Source organism: Scylla paramamosain, chromosome 38, assembly GCF_035594125.1.
Source record: "Scylla paramamosain isolate STU-SP2022 chromosome 38, ASM3559412v1, whole genome shotgun sequence".
In the NCBI taxonomy this organism is placed as follows: Eukaryota; Metazoa; Arthropoda; class Malacostraca; order Decapoda; family Portunidae; genus Scylla; species Scylla paramamosain.
The window spans coordinates 4,181,395-4,207,045 of NC_087188.1; the positions used below are offsets into that span (position 1 = coordinate 4,181,395).

The following is a 25,651-nucleotide window of genomic DNA, read 5'->3' on the forward strand; positions in this document are numbered from 1 at the left end:
GTGCGGTGTAGTTTTGAAAAAGTGCAAGAAGAACAGAAGGCACCTACTATTTGGGAAATGAGAAAATTGCTATAAGATCAGAAGAAAAATCTGGGAGTAACTATTTCTAGTAAACTGTCATTTGTGAGGCATGTAAACAAGATCACTAGAGAAACATATAATCTACTGAGAAACATCAAGATGGCATTCACCTACATTGACAAAGATATGATAAAAAAAATGATAACAGTGATATGCCCAAGACTGAAATACGCAGCATTAGTGTGGTCACCAAATTAGAAGAAGGCTATCAGAAAGCTAAAAAAATTCAGAAAGATGCAACTAAAATCCCTACAATCCTAAGAGGCTATAGTTATGAAGAGAGGTTGATGAAATTGGGCTTCACTACACTGGAAAAAAAGAGGAAAATTGTTGATTTGATAGCACTATATAGAATATTGAAGAAGGGTTGGAAAAGTTGGATAGGGATGATCTTGTGATGCCAGATATGAGAGGTACCAGAGGGCATGGAAGTTGATAAGGTGTTTGCAGAAGAGACATCAAGAAACATAGTTTTCCCCACAGGAGCATGGCAGTGTGGAATGAAATTATTGATGAAACTGTGTGTGCCAAGACAGTCCATAAATTTAAAGAAAATTTTGATAAAAGTTGATATGGAGACAGGACAACACGAGCCTATTGTGGCTCGTCCTGTATTTCACAACTAGGTTCTTCCGAGATTTCCACCATCTGGCTACGACTGCAGAGTCACTCTCAAACTAAATTTATCTGTGTTGTATACCTCTCACCTAACTCCTCTGATTATAAGAAATTCTTTGACTACTTAACTTCCAAAGTGGAGCACATTCTGACTCTCTTCCCTTTTGCAGAGATCTCCATTCTTGGAGACTTCAATGTTCACCACCAGCTTTGGCTTTCCTCTCCCTTCACTGACCATCCTAGTGAACTAGCCTTCAATTTTGCTATCCTCCATGACCTAGAGCAATTGGTGCAACACCCTACTCATATTCCTGACCGTCTTCGAGGAACGCCCAATATTCTTGACCTTTTCCTGACCTCTAATCCTTCTGCTTATGCTGTCATCCTCTCTTCTCCATTGGGCTCCTCCGATCACAATCTTATATCTGTATCTTGTCCTACCACTCCAATCCCTCCTCAGGATCCCCCTATACAAAGGTACCTCTGGTGTTATGCCTCTGCTAGTTGGGGGGACCTGACGAGGTATTTTGCTGATTTTCCTTGGAATGACTACTGCTTCCATGTCAGAGACCCGTCTTTGTGTGCCGAGTGCATAACAGAGGTGATAGTGTCTGGCATGGAGGCATACATTCCTCACTCTTTTTCTCAACCTAAACCTTCCAAACCTTGGTTTAACACAGCTAGTTCTTGTGCTATACATGATAGAGAGGTGGCCCACAAAAGGTACTTAAGCCTTCCATCCCCAGAATCTCATGCACTTTATATTTCTGTGAAGAACCATGCCAAGTCTGTTCTCCAACTAGCCAAAAACTCCCTCATTAACAAAGTGTGTCAAAATCTTTCAAGATCTAACTCCCCTTGTGACTTCTGGCATCTAGCCAAAAATATCTCCAATAACTTTGCTTCTTCTTCTTTCCCTCCTTTATTTCAACCAGAAGGCACCACTGCTATCACATCTATTTCTAAAGCTGAACTCTTCGCTCAAACCTTTGCTAAAAACCCTACCTTGGATGATTCTGGGCTTGTTCCTTCCTCTCCTCCACCCTCTGACTATTTCATGCTACCTATTACAATTCTTTGCAATGATGTTTCCCATGCCCTTGCTGGCCTAAACTCTCGGAAGGCTTATGGACCTGATGGGGTCCCTTCTATTGTTCACTGAAACTGTGCCTCTGTGCTTGCACCTTGCCTAGTCAAACTCTTTCATCTTTGTCTGTTAACATCTACCTTTCCTTCTTGCTGGAAGTTTGCCTACATTCAGCCTGTTCCTAAAAAGGGTGACCATTCTATTCCTTCAAACTACCGTCCTATTGCTTTAATTTCCTGCCTATCTAAATTTTTTATTCTATCCTTAACCAGAAGATTTTTAAACATCTATCACTTCACAACCTTCTACCTGACTGCCAGTATGGGTTCTGTAAAGGCTGCTCTACTGGTGATCTTCTGGCTTTCCTTACTGAGTCTTGGTCATCCTCCTTTAGAGATTTTGGTGAAACTTTTGCCTTGGATATATCAAGCTTTAGATAGAGTCTGGCACAATGCTTTGATTTCCAAACTACCCTCCTACGGCTTCTATCCTTCCCTCTGTAACTTCATCACAAGTTTCCTTTCTGACCATTCTATTTCTGCTGTGGTAGGCAGTCAATGTTCTTCTCTTAAATCTATTAACAGTGGTGTTCCTCAGGGTTCTGTCCTGTCACCCACTCTCTTCTTATCATTAATCAATGACCTTCTAAACCAAACTTCTTGTCCTATCCACTCCTACGCTGATGATACCACCCTGCACTTTTTCCATGTCTTTTTGTAGATGTCCAACCCTTCATGAATTAAACATTTCATGCAGGGAAGCCACAGAAGGCCTGACTTCTGATCTGTCTAAAATTTATGATTGGGGCAGAGCAAAATTGTTCAATGCCTCAAAAACTCAATTCCTCCATCTATCAACTTGACACAACCTTCCAGACAACTATCCCCTCTTCTTCAATGACAGTCAACTGTCCCCCTCTTCTACACTGAACATCCTCGGTCTGTCCTTTACTTAAAGTCTGAATTGGAAATTTCACATCTCATCTGCAGCTAAAACAGCTTCTATGAAGTTAGGAATTCTGAGACATCTCTGCCAATTTCTCTCAACCCACCAGCTGCTAACTCTGTACAAGGACCTTATCCGTCCACGTATGGAGTATGCTTCACATGTCTGGGGGGTTCCACTCATACTGCTCTTCTAGACAGGGTGGAATCAAAAACTTTTCATCTCATCAACTCCTGTCCTCTAACTCACTGTCTTCACTTTCTCATTGTCGCAATGTTGCATCTTTAGCTGCCTTCTACTGCTATTTTCATGCTAACTGCTCTTCTGATCTTGCTAACTTCATGCCTCCCCTCCTCCTGCAGCTTCACTGCACAAGACTTTCTTCTCTCTCTCACCCCCTATTCTGTCCACCTCTCTAATGCAAGTTAACCAGTATTCTCAATTGTTCATCCCTTTCTCTGGTAAACTCTGGAACTCCCTGCCTGCTTCTGTATTTCCACCTTCCTATGACTTGAATTCCTTCAAGAGGGAGGTTTCAAGACACTTATCCTTCAATTTTTGACTACTACTTTGGACCCTTTTCTGGGACTGACATCTCAGTGGGCTTTTTTTTTATTGGATTTTTGTTGCCCTTGGCCCGTGTCCCTTCTGCATAAAAAAAAAAAAAAAGGTAAATACGCATGCACACGCACACACACATGCATGTGCACACACACACACACACACACACACACACACACACACACACACACACTACAACCTTTTTTTCCCTAACTCTATCATGAACTATAATAAAAAAATTTTTCCACAAAACATCCTTGTAAAATAGGGGTGCATCTTATGCAGAGGTGCATCTAATATGTTGGCAAATGTGGTAACAAGATACATTTATTTGATGTTTTTTACATCTCTTGTAAGTCATGATGTTTTTACATTGCATTATGACAAAGAAAATTGTTATAAATTTTGTTGTCGTCTCGAATCTACGACTATTTGCCACAACAAAGCACTCATCAGTGCCTCCCTCAGCTCTACCCACACCTCTCTCCACAGCACTGTTACTTTTATTGACCTTTAAAGTGCATATGACATCGCCAATAGAGACATAATCTTCGATGAACTTGTGAATTTTGGAGTTAAGGTCCACTTTTTTAAATGGATAATAGGCTATTCATATTTAAGTAACAGGACATCTAAAGTCTTCTTCAAGGGCACTTATAGTACAGTTCAAGACATCAAGTTAGGAACCCCACAAGGAGATGTACTGAGTCCATTTTTGTCTAATATACTAATGCATCGTCTACTCTCTCATCTACCTGACACCCCTACAACCTCTATTGTTAGCTATGATGATGACATTTATATCAATTCTACCTCTCCAACAGATCTACAAGATTTTCTCAGATTGTTCTCCTTGCCAGCATCCACCTATGGCTTACTAAATTTTCCAGAAAAGAGTGGTTTTCTTTCTTTGCAGCCCAAGATTGCTCCTGGAATTCATGGTCGGAGACAGTCACCTCCTTATCCACTGCCCCTTGGAGCAACAGTTCACATTCCTCAAGCCACCCCAGCACAGCAGGTTCACCCTGTCATTCAAGACCTTCTAGATCAGCTTTAGAAGTATCTTCTTCCACTCAAGTCATTTACCAATAAAGCAAAGGGCATTTCTATACCTCTTGCCAGAACTGTTTACGTAATATTCATTTGCTCAGTCATTAATTACCTTTCCCCTTACCCTAATTCAGTTACTCAGGACTCCTTTGGTGTCCCTTGAAAAGTTTCAAAACAAGGCAATGAGTTATTTTAGCTTGCCCTATGTCAACCAGTCCTATGATTGTTAACATGCAAATAGAGCTCAATCTTCCTCCTCTTATAGAAAGGATACATGTATATGCTTCTTACTTCACAGTCAAATGTCTCCACTCTCCTCATTTTGTCCCCCATTACTCTTAAAGTATTAGAAATGCCTTGGACCACAAACATCCTTACCCTGTATACAGCCTGGTAGTGATCAACTCATCAAATCAGTATGTTATGGGGCTGACACCCATCCTTGCTTTAGCTACAACCCAACTAAAAAGGCAGAGCACCACTCTCAAAAGAAGCAGTTTACCCTAAAAGCCATCAATGCAGTGACCTCCACTGTCCCAGCACCTCATCTCCTGTTCACTGATGGTTCCCTTCAGCCAGACAGAAAGGCAGGAAGTGCAGTCTTCTCCCCTGTCTTTGACCCATTGGAAGGAGGCTGGCCTAGTTGTCAACTTACAAACTACTCCAGTTCTACATTTGCCCATTTGACCCATTTGGCCTATTTGATGCAGTCACCTTAATCAGACAAAGAAAGGTTCATAGAGTTATTGTATGTGTTTCTCCGCATGCTCTTGAATCTCTTACACCTCAGAAACCTTCTTGTCCCCTTGTGCACTGTGCATCACATATTACCAATATTGGCTATCATTAACTGTTAAATTTTTGTGGGTACCCTCTCATATGAGATTGACACACAGCAACACAGTGGATAGCTTAGTGAAAGTAGCAAATGGCCTGTTGCCCTCCACCAGTGTGCCCCTGGCCTCACTACACTGCTACAGCACCAAGATCCACCCTGCTGCTCTTCTAGCCACGGACCTCAGCAGAGACAGCCAGAGGATTGACATCATCACAATACAACACTATGACCATATGAGAGGGCAGCTCTACAAGTATCATTACCCTCATGGTGAGGAAGCATAATGTAGTTTTGGCCCTACTCAGGCTGGGCTATAGGTCCATGTGACAGGTCCCCCATTTGGAGGACCAGCTGCATTTCACTCACTGCCACCTATGTGAAACCATGAACTAAAACACCATGGAACACTACTACCTCCACTGCCCCCCACTGCACTTTTTCATTTTTCTTAGTAGTTTTGCTGGTAACCATTGGGAATATTTAAACATAATTATAAATAACTAAATACTCATAGATATGCATAAACCTGACAAATACAGTATTCACCTCTTGTCACATACAGCCAACATTACAGGTCCCACAAATCAGCCTCACAGCTACACCCCACCTCAACTTATCATTAAACCCAGCTGTGACCTCACTGAACATTTCCCTTTGTCTCACAACACAGGAAATGAGTTATAAAATATCTACGTAATATTTTTTTGTGAAAAAAAGTATAATATGAGCCTTCTGCAACATCCACAACAATACATCAGGAATCACAATTTCTCCTGGTACATAGCATTTACAGCCCTAGTGTGAATACTCTCATTCTAGAATCTACTTTTCACTCCTCATTCCACAGCTACTGTTATTTCTTTTTCCTTAAGCCCCTCCTGCTGTTGTCTGTCCATATGGTACAATGTTTCAAAGGGTTTTAGATCATTATGCAGTTCATGACTTTTGTCATTAACTGCCTAAGACTATGTATGAGACATTCACCACCAGCATGCCTTTTTGTTTATTTCCCTCAACACATCTTCAGAATATTTCTTTCACAATGCTAACTTGTCACTAATACACTTCACGAACTGAATTTCTCCAATCACTCTGTTTGCTGCAGTTTTAGAGTAATCTCTTCTGGAGTAAATTGATCTAGGCATCTTTTATCTCTATTCTCGTCATCTGTACTTTGATTCTTCTTTCATTTGTGTCAATAAAGCTCTCCATCTTTATACAAGGCTTTATGCTGGCAGAGTTGCTCTGCAGTAGGTTTAAACTTCCTCTGCAAACAATTAAAATATCATAATATGATTTGGTACACTTTTTTCCTCACACCAAGAGGATGCAGAAGGTATATGACCAAGCAATGTTAGGAATAGGTAGCATAGGAAATATTATACCATAATTTACTTTTCTTGTTTCTTCTTTCCTTACTTACAACATAGAAACCAGGCTGAGCTCAGCTTGGTTCTTCATAGATCTTATCCATTTTCCTTCTCCCTTAGCTACAGTGTGGAAATCAAGCAGAGTTTAGCATTGTTCCCATGGCTCAGTGTGGGAAAGGGAAGTTGCCATAAATATATGTACAGGCACTCCACAACTTACAAACATTTGAGTTGCAAATACCTGCAGACACAAACAAGGGGCCTGGCTCAGGAGCAGTCCTGAACCAACTGTACATCAAGATCCAAGAACTTCCACATCTCTGCATCATGCCGAATGTGAGGACAAAACACACTCAAATAATGCTAGGCTATGTGATATGGCAGTGTGATAAGAGTTGCAGTGTGGCTCTTGTGATGTAAGTGACATGTGATGTGACTGGGAGTGTTATGGATTGTTAAATGACTAAGTGTGGTATGGGCTCTTGTGTGGCTGGTATGATGTGTGGCATGATGTGTCTTTGCATTTATAGTGTGGCTGGAGCATTGTGTGCTGCATGGTGTGGAGAATGTGATACAGGTTGTGCTGCAGCTAGATGTGATGTTGGTTGTTGTGTTACTGAGTATGATTTGGTGTGTTGTGGGGTCAATTGTGGTGTGCAGTGTGATCAAGATCAAGGTATACCATTTTGTTTACATTCTACCACACCACCACATCATGCCAAATGTGGGGACAAATCACAAACTCACACAGCACTAGGCTCCATGGCCAGCATAAATATGTATGTTTCTGTGTTTTCAATACCAAGTTTCTCATTCTTTAAGTTTAGAGGTAAGGCTTTGGAAGAATGCAGGCATAAAACTCAAGAGGGTACTGTACACACATGATATTTTACAAAATAACTTACAGACGGCAATCTGGAACCTAACTTGCTCATAACTTGGGAAATGTTTTATACCCAAAGGTATAAAAAAAAAGAAAAAAAATCATTGAGATGCCAGTCCCTGAAAAGGATCCAAAGCAGTAGTCAGAAATTAAAGGGTAAGTGTCTTGAAATCTCCCTTGAAGGAGTTCAAGTTATATGAAGGTGGATACAGAAGCAGACAGGGAATCCCAGTTTACCAGAGAAAGAAACAAATGACTGAAAATACTGGTTAACTCTTGTATTAGGGAGGTGGACAGAATAGGGGTGAAAGAAAAAAGAAAGTCTTGTGCACTGAGGCTGCAGAAGGAGAGGACGCATGCAGTTAGCAAGATCAGAAGAGCAGTTAGCATGAAAATAGCAGTAGAAAATAGCATGAGCTGTAACATTGTGGTAATGAGAAAGAAGCTGGAGACAGTCAGTTAGAGGAAAGGAGTTGATGGGATGAAAAGCTTTTAATTCCATCCTGTCAAGAAAAGTGGTATGAGTGGAATCCCCCCAGACATATGAAGCATACTCCATACATGGAAGGATAAGGCCCTTGTACAAAGTTACCAGCTGGGAAGGGTGTAAAAAACTGTCAGAGATGTTTCAGAATGCCTAACTTCATATCTGTTTTAGCTACAGATGAGATGTCAAGTTTCCTGTTTTGATAACAAGAGAATGACAGACCAAGGATGTTCAGTGTCAAAGAGGTGGACACTTGAGTGTCACTGAAGGAGACGGGATAGTTGTCTGGAAGGTTGTTTCAAGTTAATAGATGAGGAACTGAGTTTTTGAGACATTGAACAATACCAAGTTTGCTCTCCCCAATTCGGAAATTTTAGAGAGATCAGAAGTCAGACGTTCTGTGTCTTCCCTGCATGAACTGTTGACTTTCTGAAGGGTTCGACATCTACAAAAAGCCATGGAAAGTGTATCTTCAGCATAGGAGTGGATAGGACAAGAAGTCTTGTTTAGAAGATCATTAATGAATAATAAGAAGACAGTGGGGGACAAAACAGAATCCTGAGGAACACCACTGTTAATAGATTTAGGAGATAAATAGTGACCATCTACAACAGCAGCAATAGAATGGTCAGAAAAAAAACTTCAGATGAAGTTACAGAGAGAAGGATAGAAACCATAGGAGGGTAGACCATAGGAGGGTAGTTTAGAAATCAAAGCTTTGTGAAAGACTCTATCAAAAGCCTATGATATGTCTAAGGCAACAGCAAAAGTTTCACCAAAATCTCTAAAAGAGGATGACCAAGACTCAGTAAGGAAAGCCAGATAACCAGTAGTGCAGCCTCAGCAGAACCCATACCAGTGATCAGATAGAAGGTTGTGAAGTAGTAGATGTTTAAAAATCCCCCTGTTCAGGATAGATTCAAAAACTTTAGATAGGCAGGAAATTAAAGCAATAGGACAGTAGTTTGAGGGATTAGAATAGTCACCCTTATTAGGAAAAAGGCTGAATGTAGGCAAACTTCCAGCAAGAAGGAAAGGTAGATGTTGACAGACAGAGTTGAAAGAGTTTGACTTGGCAAGGTGCAAGCATAGAGATGCAGTTTCAGAGAACAATAGGAGGGAATCCATCAGGTCCATAAGCCTTCCGAGGGTTTAGGCCAGTGAGGGCATGGAAAACTTCATTATGAAGAATTTTAATATGTAGCATGAAGTAGTCAGTGGGTGGAGAGAGGGAGGAACAAGACTAGAATTATCCAATTTAGGGTTTTAGCTAAGGTTTGAGCAAAGAGTTCAGCTTTAAAGATAGATGTGATAGCAATGGTGCCATCTAGTTGAAATAAAGGAGGGAAAGAAGAAGCAAAATAATTGTAGATGTTTTTGGCTAGATGCTAGTCACAATGGGAGTTAAATCTTGAAAGATTTTGACACTTTCTATTAGTGAAGAAGTTTTTGGCTAGTTGAAGGACAGACTTGGCATGGTTCTGAGGAGAAATATAAAGCCCATGGGATTTTGGTGATGGAAGGCTTAAGTACCTTTTGTGGACCACCTCTCTATCATGTATAGCACGAGAACAGGCTGTGTTAAACCAAGGTTTGGAAGGTTTACCTTGAGAAAAAGAGTGAGGAATGTATGCCTCCATGCCAGACACTATCACCTCTGTTATGCGCTCTGTACACAGAGACAGGTCTCTGACACTGAAGCAGTAGTCATTACAAGGAAAATCAGCAAAATACCTCCTCAGGTCCCCTCAACTAGCAGAGGTAAAACACCAAAGGCACTTCCGTTTAGGAGGATCCTGAGGAGGGATTGGAGTGGTATGACAAAATACAGATATGAGATTGTGATTGGAGGATCCCAAAAGAGAAGAGAGGGTAACAGCATAAGCAGAAGGATTAGAGGTTAGGAAAAGGTTGAGAATGTTTGGCGTATCTCCAAGATGGTCAGGAATACAAGTAAGGTGTTACTTAGATGTTCAAGGTCGTGGAGGATAGCAAAGTTAAAGGCTAGTTCACCAGGATGGTCAGTGAAGGGAGAGGAAAACCAAAGCTGGTGGTGAACATTGAAGTGCCTAAGAATGGAGATCTCTGCAAAAGGGAAGAGAGTAAGAATGTGCTCCACTTTGGAAGTTAAGTAGTCAAAGAATTTCTTATAGTCAGAGGAGTTAGATGAGAGGTATACAGCACAGATAAATTTAGTCTGAGAGTGACTCTAGTCATAGCCAGATTGTGAAAAATTTGTAAGATTCAAGAGCGTGGGCACAAGAGCAGGTTAAGTAAACACACATAAACACAAAATCCAGCTTTGGATTGAAAATGAAGATAGAGAAAGTAAGAGGGAGCAGAAAAAGGGGCTACTGTCAGTTGCTTCAGACACCTGTGTTTCAGTGAGGAAAAGGTGACATTTAGTAGGGAAGAGGTGGTGTTCTACAGATTGAAAATTAAATCTAAGACCCCAAATGTTGCAGAAGTTTATGAAAAAAAAGTTGAGCGGGGTTTCAAGACAATTAGGGTTGATACCAGAAATGCAGTCTGACCTGGGGCATTTGTGGTCCCTTCCCCAGATATGGACTCTGAGGCTGGTGAAGGAGTTGCCATGATAATTTTGAGTGAAGGGTGTGTGTGTAACTCAGTGTTTGTAGTTTTGTGTGAAGGAGAGTTGTCTTTAGAGGGCAAGCTGTGACTGCCCCCTTGTGTTGTGAGAAACAAAGGAAAACATTCAGTGAGGTCACATCTGGGTTTAATAATAAGTTCACAGTATCCCCTGATCCAGTGCTTTAAACCTCACTGGGAGTAATTATCATTTAGGCAGTTGATAAAACAAAAAGCTTTTGATTCCACCCTGTCTAAAATAGCAGTGTGTGGAATCCACCCCCCCCCATATATGTGAGACATACTACATACATGGACAGATATGGCTCCTGTACAGAATTAGCATATGAGGGAGGATGAGGATGAGAAAAACTGGCAGAGACAACTCAAAACACCTAACTTTATAGAAACTGTTTTTAGCTAGAGATGAGATGTGAAGTTTCTAGTTTAGAATATGAATAAAGGACAGACCAAGGATGTTCAGTGTAGAAAGGGGGATAATTGAGTGTCATTGAAGAAGAGGGTATAGTTGTTTGGAAGGTTGTGTTGAGTTGATAGGTGGAAGAATTGAGTTTTTGAGGCATTGAACAATGCTAAGTTTGCTTTGCCCCAATCAAAAATTTTTGAGAGATCAGAAGTTAGGTGTTTTGTGGCTTCCCTGCATCAAATGTTTACTTCCTGAAGCATTGGATGTCTATGAAAAGACATGGAAAAATGCAGGGTGGTATCATCAGTGTAGAGTGGATAGGACAAGAAGTTTGGTTTAGATCATTGATGAATAATAGGAAGAGAGTGAGTGAAAGGACAGACCCCAGGGGAACACCACTGTTAATACATTTTGAAGAACAGTGACCATCTACCACAGCAGCAATAGAATGGTCAGAAAGGAAACTTGAGATAATGTTACGGAGAGGAGGATGGAAGCCATAGAAGAGCATTTTGGAAATCAAAGCTTTGTGCCAGATTCTATCAAAAGCTTTTGTTATGTCAAAGGCAAGAGTAAAAGTTTCACCAAAATCTCTAAAAGAGAATGACCTAGACCAGTATGAAAAGGCATATCACCAGTAGAGTGGCCTTGATAGAACCCATATTGGTGATCAGACAGGTTGTGAAGTAATAGATCTTTAAGAATCTTCCTGCTGAATATAGATTCAAAACTTAAGAGAGGCAGGAAATTAAAGTTTGGGGGATTTTTATGAACAGGCTGAATGTAGGAAAATTTCCAGGAAGAAGGAAAAGTAGATGCTGATAGACAGTGTTGAAAGAGTTTGACCAAGCAAGGTGTACGCATGGAGGCACAGTTCTGGAGAACAATAGGAGGGACCCCATCAAGTTCATAAGTCTTTTGAGTGTTTAAGCCAGTGAAGGCATGGAAAACATCACTGCGAAGGATTTTAATGGTAGTATGAAGTAGTCAGAGGGTATAGGATAGGGAGGAACAAGCCCTGAATCATCCATGGTAAAGTTTTTAGCAACGGTTTGAGTGAAGAGTTCAGTTTTAAAGATACATGTGATAGTAGTGGTGCCATCTGGTTGAAAGGAGGGAAAGAAGAAGAAACAAAGTTATTGGGGATGATTTTGCCCTGTACAGCCCCCAAATGCAGGTTCCCTGCTTTTGCCTGTGGTGGTAAGGGTCAGGAAACCCACCAGATAAGAAGCAGGTTAGGTTAAGTTAGGGGTAATTCTTAACCCCTTCAATACGATGACTCCTATGTAGGCATCATCAAGCACCAGTGGAATATACGATATTGTCTATGTAGGCGTCATGGTTGGCTTCTACTTTAGTTCTTGTTGAGCAGTCCCGTATCCTGTTCTGACTCGTATTTGAGCAATCCCATATCTTGTTTTGACTCACCGAGCAATCTTGTATCCTGTTTTGACTTGTCTTGACAGACTCTGTATCTGTCATTGAGGTTCTATTGCTCCTCCCACTATCCCTGTTCCCACCAGTCACATAAATGAGCTACACCATGCTGCACCCTCTATCAAGAATGATGAAATCTCATTGGCAGAGCTTTACATCATAGTTTCCCCCTATGGTTTCCCCCTCCTCCCCAGTTCATCTCCTCATCCTCTTACTTTCCTATTCCTCCCTCCTCCTCCCTACATCTTTCTGTGTGTGTGTGTGTGTGTGTGTGTGTGTGTGTGTGTGTGTGTGTGTGTGTGTGTGTGTGTGTGTGTGTGTGTGTGTGTGTGTGTGTGTGTGTGTGTGTGTGTGTGTGTGTGCTGATGACGCTTGTCATCTTATGACAATTACTGATGAATGAAGGTAGTGGACATGTTCCTATTACTTCCTTTTGTGTGTGTGTGTGTGTGTGTGTGTGTGTGTGTGTGTGTGTGTGTGTGTGTGTGTGTGTGTGTGTGTGTGTGTGTGTGTGTGTGTGTGTGTGTGTGTGTGCATATATATATATATATATATATATAGAGAGAGAGAGAGAGAGAGAGAGAGAGAGAGAGAGAGAGAGAGAGAGAGAGAGAGAGAGAGAGAGAGAGAGAGAGAGAGAGAGAGAGAGAGAGAGAGAGAGAGAGAGAGAATGTGACTCACTCATGTCTGTAAACACAGCTGCCCACTAATCTCTTTTCCGATAACTTCCTTTCTTTCCCCCTCCTTCACCCAGTAACACCTCTTCTGTAATTCCCTACCCTCAAACCATCCCAAATCCTAAGTGTGTGTGTGTGTGTGTGTGTGTGTGTGTGTGTGTTGTAGTTACACCCAGAAAAGCAACTGCCTCATATTTCTATGACAACTGAAGGGGTGACTCAGAGAGAGAGAGAGAGAGAGAGAGAGAGAGAGAGAGAGAGAGAGAGAGAGAGAGAGAGAGAGAGAGAGAGAGAGAGAGAGAGAGAGAGAGAGAGAGAGAGAGAGAGAGAGAGAGAGAGAGAGAGAGAGAGAGAGAGAGAGAGAGAGAGAGAGAGAGAGAGAGAGAGAGAGAGAGACACACACATACACACACGATTTTAGATAAGATGGTAGTACTGCACAACCACAGAGCTGCATCACACCAAATGTAAGGACAAAATGCACACCCTTTTAGAGGTTTTGGCACTCACTCTCTTCCTGTTATTCATCAATGATCTCCAAAATTCTTGTCCTATCCACTCAATGTCAGTGCTTGAATGGATACAAAAATTCAGCACAATTCCCACTTTGCAGTCACACAGCACATACATTTTTTATTCTAAAGCGATACTACTCTGATGGTATATGTTGTTTGAATTTCAGTCTCCCCTTGAAAAGCATTAGTGACTCATCTATAACCATGTTTTGAAATGGTTGGAAATAAGACTTGAATTTATTTATAACACTTTGCAGCACTGGTCTGATCCTCCAGAGTGGATCAACACTCTTATCACTAGCAAAGTGAAGAAATTTAAGTATATTATTATATCTGTCTCTGGTGATATATCTTCCAAAAATTGGCATGTATAACATGTCACTCCTGTTCCAATAGTCATCAGCAGAGTTAGAGGTATGAACATCAGGATTTCATCTCTCGTTAGGTTTACCCATTCCTTCTCATGAGAACCAGGGAGCACATCATGGGTTTCAGCATACTTGGCATAATATCTGTTAGTCTCAGTCATTATATGGTCCAGTAAATCATTACCTAGTTGAGCCTGAAAGTAATCATAGTCGTGTTGCACTTCAGGAAATTCATTAGTTATTCCAACAGGCTCACCAGCAAACACAGGCATAATTGGACTAAAATTATCACATTCATTCCAACAAAATTGGAATTCATTCATGAACGAGCACTATATATTAAGGGTTAAATACTCTTGAAATCTGCTGGGATTTCAGTGAAAATGGCATCTTGATACCACAATTTCTTCCGTGTTTATTTGCGTTCAGTTTAAAGATCCATTTAAAAGTCCCATGCACCACAGGTCACATGGCTTGTCACTATTCACAATTCTGAGTTTTTTTTTTTTGCCTTTTTTTTTAATATATATTAATATGAAGCACACTGGCAACTTAGGGATGCAGGCCACCACAAGCATCACACCTCACCTCAGTGTCTCTCAAGACGTCCAAAGCAGAGGTAGCTTGTCAGAAAGCTGCTCATCCGACTGCTTTCCCATTTTGATTAGTTTCTTGGCAGCACTCCCTCAGGTTGGATACTACTTCCCCCAAGTAAATCTACAATCACGACACATCCTACCAAACAGAAGATGCAGCAGAGGGAAAGAATTCAAGCTTAACAGAAGAGAGAGAAACAAGTGTGTCAGGCTGCCTTATCACCCTTGCATGTGATAACACCACCTCCACCACCTCTCTCTCACCACTCAGCCTCACTACAGCCCTCCGCATCATCTCAGCAACCACCCTCAACTGCTGGGCATTCGCCTTTACCACCACTAAGTGTGACTGAGATAAAACAAGTCACAAGATCAAACTTATGTCGCCAACTCCTGCAAGACAAAATTCCTCCCCCTTCTGAAGATGAAAAGAGATATTTACTCTCACGCTCACAGCCAGAAAGCACAACAGGAAAATCTTGTGATGCATGTGGGGGTGAGAAGAGCATTGATGCATTGTACAATGAATTTGACTGCTCCATTTCTATCACCTGTAACACCTGCACAGATCATGAAGATGTATCTGTAAAGCCACAGCAGCTGACAGATGATGCAGGGAAAGGACATTTTACAGAGATGAACTATTTATCAGGCCCTGATCAACAACCTAGAGTGTAATGGCCTGAACAGAATTACTCAAGCACTTAGCACTCCCCCAATGTCAAGTGGAAAGTTCAACAGATATGCAGACTTCTTGAATGAGATGTGATAATACCTTGAAACAAATTAGAAGAAAGCACATGAAGCAATTGCACAGCATTATGCTTCACTTGGAATCTATTCAGATCCCATCACAAAATGACTGGGCATCATTGCAACATACAATGGGACACAGAGGAAAAGAGGCCACACTTCTCACGTCCTTGTTGGTTTTGTTGTTGATGACAAAACTGAGACTGCCAATGACTTTGAGGTTGTTTGTAATTTTTGTTCTGTTAGCATTGCCAAAAAAAAGAAGCTGTCAGATAAAGAATGGACTGCATGACTTGATAGACACAAAGATGTCTGCCACAAGGACTTTGATAGTACACCAGCAACTATGGAGGCAAAAGCAGCAGTGATGTTATGGACTTGATCCACAGAGTACAACTTCCAATATACAACCTTTATCAATGATGGAGCCTCAAGAGCACATAATGCAATGTGTGGACTGAATGACAGCTGTGGACCATAGTGCCAAGCTGTGGACAGCTGTGGACCAAGTGCCTGTCAAAAAAGAAGAATGCACAAATCATGTCACAAAGAGACTTGGTTCCTGTCTCAGAAAACTCAAACAGCAGGACTTTACAATCATAACAAAAACAGGAAAGAAAATGAAGAGCAGCAGTCTTGGAGGAACCAAGAAACTGACAGATAATGTAATACAGATGCTGCAGATACTATAAAAAAGCTATGATAATAAAAACAAATCTGTTGGAGCAATGAGAGATGCAATCATGGCAGTAGACACCTGCCGAAACAATAATTACTCCCAGTGAGGTCTAAAGCACTGTTCAGGAGGTGCTCTGTGAACTATCATTAAACACAGCTGTGACTTCACTGAACGTTTCCCTTTGTGTCTCACAACACAAGGGGGCAGTCACAGCCTGCCCTCTAAAGACAACTCTCTTCCTCCACACAAAACTACAAGCACCTAATAATACACACACCCTTCACTCAAAAATTTCAAAATTATCATTGCGACTCCTATACCAGCTTCAGAGTCCCCATCTGGGGAAAAGACCATAAATGTCCCCAGGTCAGACTGCCTTTTTGTCGACAACCCTAAGTGTCTTGACACCCCCCTCAACTTTTTCTTCATTAACTTCTGCAACATTCGTGGTCTAAGATCAAAGTTTCAATCTGTAGAACACCAACTCTCCTCTTCTTTTCCTCACTGAAACTCAGGTGTCTGAGGCAACTGACAGTAGCCCCTTTTCTGTTCCCTCCTACTTTCTCTATCCTCATTTTCAATCCAAAGCTGGATGCTGCACTTATGTGTGCAATGACTTAACCTGCTCTTGTGCCCATGCTCTTGAATCTTCCAAGTTTTCCACCATCTGGCTACAACTACAGAGTCACTCTCAAACTAAATTCATCTGTGCTGTATACCTCTCACCTAACTCCTCTGACAATAAAATTTTTTTTGATTACTTAACTTCCAAAGTGGAGCACATTCTGACCCTCTTCCCTTTTGCAGAGATCTCCATTCTTGGAGACTTCAATGTTCACCACCAGCTTTGGCTTTCCTCTCCCTTCATTGACCATCCTGGTGAACTAGCCTTCAACTTTGCTGTCCTCCACGACCTAGAGCAATTGGTGCAACACCCTACTCGTATTCCTGACCGTCTTGGAGATACACCTAACATTCTTGACCTTTTCCTGACCTCTAATCCTTCTGCTTATGCTGTCACCCTTTCTTCTCCATTGGGCTCCTCCGATCACAATCTCACATCTGTAACTTGTCCTACTGTTCCAATCCCTCCTCAGGATCCCCCTAAGCGAAGGTGCCTCTGGCATTTTCCCTCTGCTAGTTGGGGGGACCTGAGGAGGTATTTTGCTGATTTTCCTTGGAATGACTACTGCTTCCGTGTCAGACCCATTTTTGTGTGCTGAGCGCGTAACAGAGGTGATAGTGTCTGGCATGGAGGCATACATTCCTCACTCTTTTTCTTGACCTAAACCTTCCAAACCTTGGTTTAACACAGTTTGTTCTCGTGCTATACATGATAGAGAGGTGGCTCATAAAAGTTACTTAAGCCTTTCATCACCAGAATCTCTTGCACTTTATATTTCTGCCTGGAACAATGCCAAGTCTGTTCTCCAACTAGCCAAAAACTCCTTCATTAAAAGAAAGTGTCAAAAAATTTCAAGATCTAACTCCCATCATGACTTCTGGCATCTAGCCCAAAATATCTCCAATAACTTTGCTTCTTCTTCTTCTTTCCCTCCTTTACTTCAGCCAGATGGCACCGCTGCTATCACATCTATTTCTAAGGCTGAACTCTTCGCTCAAACCTTAGCTAAAACCCTAAATTGGATGATTCTAGTCTTGTTCCTCCCTCTCCTCCACCCTCTGACTACTTCATGCTACCTATTAAAATTCTATGCAATGATGTTTTCCATGCCCTCGCTGGTCTAAACCCTCGGAAGGCTTATGGACCTGATGGGGTCCCTCCTATTATTCTCCGAAACTATGCCTCCGTGCTTGCACCTTGCCTAGTCAAACTCTTTCAACTTTGTCAACATCTACCTTTCCTTCTTGCTGGAAGTTTTGCCTACATTCAGCCTGTTTCTAAAAAGGGTGACCGTTCTAATCCCTCAAATTACCATCCTATTGCTTTAATTTCCTGCCTATCTAAAGTTTTTGAATCTTTCCTCAATAAGAAGATTCTTAAACGTCTACCACTTCACAACCTTCTATCTGATTGCCAGTATGGGTTCCGTCAAGGCCGCTCTACTGGTGATCTTCTAGCTTTCCTTACTGAGTCTTGTTCATCTTCTTTCAGAGATTTTGGTGAATCTTTTGCTGTTGCCTTGGACATATCAAAAGCTTTTGATAGAGTCTGGCACAAAGCTTTAATTTCCAAACTACCCTCCTATGGCTTCTATCCTTCTCTCTGTAACTTCATCTCAAGTTTTCTTTCTGACCATTCAATTGCTGCTGTGGTAGACAGTCACTGTTCTTCTCCTAAATCTATTAACAGTGGTGATCCTGTCACCCACTCTCTTCTTATTATTCATTAATGATCTTCTAAACCAAACTTCTAGTCCTATCCACTCCTACGCTGATGATACCACCCGGCACTTTTCCACATCTTTTCATAGATGTCCAACCCTTCAGAAAGTAAACATTTCACGCAGGGAAGCCACAGAATGCTTGACTTCTGATCTTTCTATAATTTCTGATTGGGGCAGAGGAAACTTGGTATTGTTCAATGCCTCAAAAACTCAATTCCTCCATCTATCAACTCGACACAACCTTTCAGACAACTATCCCCTCTTCTTCAATGACACTCAACTGTCCCCCTCTTCTACACTGAACATCCTCGGTTTGTCCTTTACTTATAATTCGAACTGGAAACTTCACATTTCATCCCTAGTTAAAACAACTTCTATGAAGTTAGGCATTCTGAGATGTCTCCACCAGTTTTTCTCAACGCCCCCAGCTGCTAACTCTGTACAAGGGCCTTATCCGTCCATGTATGGAGTATACTTCACATGTCTGGGGGGGGTTCCACTCATACTGCTTTTCTAGACAAGGTGGAATCAAAAGCTTTTCGTCTCATCAACTCCTCTCCTCTAACTGACTGTCTTCAGCTTCTCTTTCATCACCACAATGTTGCATCTCTAGCTGTCTTCTACCGTTATTTTCATGCTAACTGCTCTTCTGATCTTGCTAACTGCATGCCTCCCCTCCTCCCACGGCCTCGCTGCACAAGACTTTTCTTTTTCTCAACCCTATTCTGTCCACCTCTCTAATGCAAGAGTTAACCAGTATTCTCAGTCATTCATCCCTTTCTTTGGTAAACTCTGGAACTCCCTGCCTGCTTCTGTATTTCCACCTTCCTATGACTTGAATTCCTTAAAGAGGGAGGTTTCAAGATACTTATCCTTCAATTTTTGACTACCATTTGGACCCTTTTATGGGACTGGCATTTCAGTGGGCATTTTTCTTTTATATTGGACTTTTGTTGCCATTGGCCAGTGTCCCTTCTACATATAAAAAAAAAAAAAAAAAAAAAAACATTCTATCATGCCTGTTCCTCAGACACATTTCCAGAATTGCATGATTTCTGCCCTAAGGACATCAATTCGTGGTGCTTTTACCAAAGGGCACTGGCTCAAGGTGAAACACCACACAGCCACAGCCACTCAGTGAAAGTACTATATCTGAGCAAAATCCCTTCAGACAAGCAGGAAGAGATAAAGATTTATATTGATTTCACCAGGACAGAGCCACTTGAGAGGTGCCTGAAAGGTCACACTCAGAACATCATTAAAAGTTTACACTCAAATCTAAATGTTTGAAGACCAAACACAGTGTACCAAAACAAGTAAGATCTGCAGCTGCTATAACTACTCTAAGCCACAATTTTGGCTACACTGACACAAGTTTGCTTATTCACCTTGGCTTTGGAGATTCTCAGCACACACTCTCAGGATTAGCCATCCAAGAGACAGAAAGGAAAACACCACCAAAGAAGACAACCAAGAGTTTGAGAAGCAAAATCAAGTCAGCATTACGAGGCAGGAGGCTTCTAACCTGGCGGCAATGAGGAGGGTGTCACCCTCTGATACCCCCACCTGCGAGTGAATAATATTCTGTAAATTAGGAGGGGAACAAGTGCCAAACAGGCCTGAATGATACAATAAATCCTTGTTTAATCTGGATTTACCTTATTATCCCAATATGTGTAAAATTATACCACACAGAACTTGCAAATTTCATGAAACTCACTCATCAACAGAAAATGGCTCATATCTCAAAACTAAAGCTATTGACATTTCAAGCAAAATAACTATGTTTTTTAAGTGATTGTATATATACATATATCTATGGAAAGGAGAAAAGGAGTTTTTTTTTTTTTTTTCATTGAGAGATTTTTAAAAATACCTAAGGCTATCCCAGGAGATTTTTTTTCCTGAAAAAAAGAAAAAAAAAGTCATCAATATTTCTTAATTTATTTTTTTGAGAATGGCATTTGATAATTGAAATCTTCCTTGATCAAAATTAAGCCACATTTACCTATTGTATCCATACTAATTTTCAAAATGGTAAGTTGAAAACAGTTGAGTTATAATGAAAAACACCAAAGTAATTTTCATTTTTTTTCAGCATGAATTTATTTCATATCTCCAAAAATAATGATCATATTTAAAAGAAACTTTGGAATTTAATACTAAAGGTAAAAAGGAATATACACACCAAAAATCATGAAGATAGGAAAAAATTAATGTTATCTACTAAGTAATTGGCAGTGCCTCCCTTTAAAGGAAGCTGCCAAGCTGTACCCACCTCCATCATCCTGAGAGTCTACACACCACACTGGTAAGGCATAATGGTATAATTTTTGAGGTCCCTCATTAGGTTAGGTTATGCTAGGTTAGGTTAGATTATGCTAGGTTGGGTTAGATTAGGTTAGGTTAGGTTGACATCCTAGCAGGGGATGGGGTCAAGGGGCTAGGATGGGTTAGGGAAATTCAAAACATTATGGTAAATTTCCTTAGATTTTTTAATACCTTTATTTCACTTATTTTTCAGCCTCCCCTAAAAAAAAACCCTGATTCCCTACAGGCCCCCAAGTTTGTTTGAGGGGTTAGGGGGTTGGGGGGCAGACTTTTTATCAAGAAATACCCAATTATTAGAGGTACTGGTGTCATGGGGGGTTTTTTTGATTGATGACTGTCTCTTCCACTTTCTGTTTTGATTAAAAGCTTTAATTAAGTTTCAGGGTATTTATTTGAAGTTGGTATTGATGTACTTTTGCTCTGATTTAGTTCACTGTTCAATTTAGTTTTGACTTGGTTGTTGTTAATAAAAATTTTTTTTTTAAATAGATTAGCTGCCACCAGTTGTGGTTTCTGCCAAATAATTATGACCTTGCTTTATATGATAACATTTTAGCTGGAGGTCTATAAGGCACTGGAAAAACTCCATCACAACCAGGTTGAGTTTCATGAAAATTTGCCTCTGTATAACAAATAAAGTTTTAAAATTATTTTTCTCTCTTCTGATTCACAATGATATCTATAGAAATTAGTTCTGTTACCTTGGAGTTGTGGGACCTATACCGGGGAATATGATAACTAAGCACTTCATAATAATACTAATTTAAAAGAACATGTTATATCAAGTAATTGGAATCTCAGAGATTTGCCTTAATTTTTTATAGAAAGCATCCTAAATGTGTAGGTGTTAATTTAATTATGTGTGTATCACTGGTGTTTGATTACTACCTTATCACAGACCAATTTCCCTAATCTATTTACATTCTAAATATTTACCACCCCCTCAAAAAATAAGTAAATAAAAAATAATAAAAAAATAATAACTAATTGGCAAAAGGAATTTTACATCCTTCTTCTCTCTGAGGGGAACGATGTCAATTAGGCTCTTAAATAATTGATACATATAGATACGAAAATTATTATGTTTATGTGAACCACCTTTAAACAATCCTGACATACCCGTGGGCAATGATGTCAGTTAGGCTCTGATGCCAAATTCTCGCATGCAGTCTTAAATAATGACGTGGTGCATCCCAAAAACTAGTCTTCCACCTATACTAAGATTTAATTTTGCAATATCCTTAATATTTAGACCCATTCTACATTCACAAATTATTCTTGAACATTTTTGCTAATGGTTCCATGTGCTTCTGGATTCTAACAGTCTATAATGAATTTTTTGGATCTAAATATTAACAAAGAATTTCTCTCAAAATACATATTATTGTTGCGATGGGGGGATGACATTGGTAGCACTGTGTCACAAGCAGTGAAGATGGGCATTGGCAGCACTGAATTCATTAAGGAGTGAGCTGGTATTCCGGTTGAGACTGGAGGCAGGAAACACTGTGATTGGCCCAAAGACCAGCAGTGGGCCGGCCAATCACGAAGGGACCAATGCTATATAATGGGCTATGGCAGTCTCCAAAAGAAAGACAGAGAGAGAAGAGGACACAAGAGACAGAGAGAGAAGAGGACAAGGGACAGAAAGAGAAGAGGACACCAGAGAGAGAGAGAAAAGAGGACATCAGACAGAGAGAGAAGACACCAGACCAAGAGAAGAAGTGCCCATTCCTTGCTACGACACTGGTCACCTGTTGCTACAATGATGTGACTGCGCCCCGGGGCATGGTGTGAGGTTAGTGTGCCCTGGCATACTAAGACTGAGTACTTGACGCTAGCTGAGCGACACTGTGTACAATTTGTGATCTCGTGGCATGCTGTGAGCCTGCAGCTGTTCTGTGAGGTGAGACGTGTTACCCAGCAACAGAGACATTTTGCAGAGTGAGAGCCAGTGGTGCGACCCTGACTTATACTGTAGTGTGGTGTGCCTTGTGCCTTGTGGTACTGCTCTGTATGGGCAATAAAGACAGGAGTGCTTGTGAGCCTGTGTTTTGTTGCCCCTTACCCCCTCTCAGTAGTCTGTTGAGTCCAGACAGGTGCCATGTGTATGTGTCCTGCCCCCACTAGCCAAACGAGCCCAACTACGACAACAGTGGTGGATTCCTGTTGTGAGCACCAACCACCTTTGGGATGCTGCAGTGATTAGTGTATACCTGAAGGCACCTCAAGACTGGAAAAAGGCGTGTGCACAGCATTATCATCTTTCTGGCATATTTTCTCTTAACCTCCAATGTTTTGTGTTAGGGATTTTTCATGCAATTGGCCCAGGAGAACCAGGGAATGTGGTTATTTTCCAGTTGCCTTGTAAACCAAGGGATATTACTCTATGTCACCCGCAAATATCAACAACTAATTAAATAATTTGTGCCTTACAATTTCATTTAATTTTCTTATTCCAAAATTTTACTGGTTCCAAAAGTATACTCGTATATATAAAATTTTGTTTACATAAAACAAGAGGAGTAAATTTTTATACTCATGCCTGTTCCTTTAGGCTATAAAATTTATTTCATGGGATTATTAATAGTTGGATGGTATTGTTTTCTCCCCCTTTTATTTATTTATTTATTTTTCTTTCTAATTGCTATTTTGTCCTATGACACTGGCAGTAGTGTTGATGTGTTGTCCCCAGCTGGCTGGGACACACACACACACACACACACACACACACACACTATGCACGTCTAGCGACGTAAAAGTAATCATATATCTTGTCTGCTGGAGCAAGAAAGATACACAACTGGCAACTCAGCCCTGCCAGACGAGGCCCAGCCGGTCAGGGACAACACATCGACAGTACTGTCGAGGTACTTAGGGTGAACTCATGGCGTTACTGCCTTTCCCGTCACAACTGTAAGCATCATATTCATGTTCAAATCCAAGTACAATTATTAAAGGCTGCTAGAGGCAGGGTAACTTTAAGAAAGCAATGGCAGATGGGAACACTCCCTCCAAGCACTGCATCACTCTGCAACATGTGGCTCACCTTCACACTCAACCCAGAGTAGGTCCACGCAGTACCACTCCTGCCGGGCATGTGCAACCCCGCTGATATTGCAGCAGCAGCAGCAACAATCATACGCGCAAGGTAGTCACACGAACCATGAGCAACAAAACAACCGCTAACCTTGATCTTAATCTTGACGCTCTTGGTGATTTGATCTTGATCTTAGTACTACAGGTGACTAAGGGATCGCTCCGGAGCCAGGCTTTTGAAGTGGCAACTTCTGTAGGAAGAAAAAAGAAAACAACAAAACAAGCACATAAACTAACAGTAACCTTCACTCTTATTGTCCCTACTTCTGTCATTCCACATTCCAGAAACTTTCACAGCCTCAGTCATCCTCTCATCCGTCCCTCCACATAGTCCCATCCGCAGCACCATTCATTCCCTTCCTGTCTTCTCCACTCTTTCATTTCTATTATGCCCTAACTCAGTCAGAATAATTTCCATCATCTCTCTCCTATTTCTTTCATACCTCTCAAACTTCAGCACCAAATCCTACACTGTTTCATTCTTTCTAATGTTACACATTTGGCACACTTTGCTGCGGGATTCAGACCATCTGATTCTCTACATTCACATTCATACACTGTGCCCTCGCTCGGAAAGAGCGGAGGGAGCGACATTATATAAGGAGCTGGGGTGCCCCTCAAAGTAGAGAGAGCTCCTGTTACCAGCCAACGTCACACTGTGACACCTGGTAGAACTGAAATCAAGAGGAGAGAGAGAGCCAATTTTCAGCCTACACAACACCTGTGCCAATAGTCTGCTCTCTGCTCCCCTTGCCTTACGCTACAAAGTTAGTCACCGGTTGCTGCCACTACGTGACTGTGCCCAGGTGTGTGATGTGAGGATTGTGTGCCCTGGCAGACTAAGACTGCATACTTGAATCAGGTGTGTGTGTGTGTGTGTGTGTGACACCTGTATGGCCTTTATATATATATATATATATATATATATATATATATATATATATATATATATATATATATATATATATATATATATATATATATGTGTGTGTGTGTGTGTGTGTGTGTGTGTGTGTGTGTGTAGAGGGATACTGGCCAAGGGCAACAAAAACACAATAAAAAAAAAAAAGCCTACTGAGATGCCAGTCCCAGAAAAGGGTCGAAACCAGTAGTTAGAAATTGAAGGATAAGTGTCTTGAAACCTCCCTCTTGAAGGAATTCAAGTCATGAGGTGGAAATACAGAAGCTAGCAGTGAATTACAGAGTTTACCAGAGAAAGGGATGAATGATTCAGAATATTGCTTAACTCTTGCATTAGAGAGGTGGACAAAATAAGGGTGAGAGAAAGAAGAAAGTCTTGTGCAGCGAGGCTGGAGGAGGAGGGAGGCATGCAGTTAGCAAGATCAGAAGAGCAGTTTAACATGAAAACAGCGGTAGAAGACAGCTAGAGATGCAACACTGCGGTGATGAGAGAGAGGGTGAAGACAGTCAGTTACAGGAGAGGAACTGATGAGACGAAAAGCTTTTGATTCCACCTTATCTAGAAGAGCAGTAAGAGTGGAACCCCCCCAGACATGTGAAGCATACACCATACATGGACGGATAAGACGCTTGTACAGAGTTAACAGCTGGGGGGATGAGAAAAACTGGCGGAGACATCTCAGAACGCCTAACTTCATTGAAGCTTTTTTTTTTTAGGTAGAGATGAGATGTGAAGTTTCCAGTTCAGATTATAAGTAAAGGACAGACCTAGGATGTTCAGTGTAGAAGATGAGGACAGTTGAGCGTCATTGAAAAAGAGGAAATAGTTGTCTAGAAGGCTGAAAGATGGAGGAAATGAGTTTTTGAGGCATTGAACAATACCAAGTTTGCTCTGCCCAATAAGAAATTTTAGAAAGATCAGAAGTCAGGTGTTCATTGGCCTCCCTGCATGAAATGTTTACTTCTTGAAGGGTTGGACATCTATGAGAAG

General features: G+C 41.1%; 1 protein-coding gene across 6 annotated transcripts in view; it reads right to left on the reverse strand.

Moving 5' to 3' along the window:
- The window catches only part of LOC135091611 (tRNA-dihydrouridine(20a/20b) synthase [NAD(P)+]-like), a 202,055-nt gene extending 178,201 nt beyond the window's left edge, over window positions 1-23,854 (reverse strand). For 4 of the 6 annotated variants that reach the window (XM_063989372.1, XM_063989376.1, XM_063989374.1 and 1 more), the window contains exon 1: window positions 23,690-23,854. The gene's annotated coding sequence lies outside the window, so the exon portion shown is untranslated. Of the gene's footprint in view, window positions 1-20,185; window positions 20,214-23,689 lie in introns of all 6 variants that reach the window. The other 2 variants (XM_063989373.1, XM_063989377.1) reach the window with 2 other exon arrangements.
- Window positions 23,855-25,651: the final 1,797 nt, after the last annotated feature.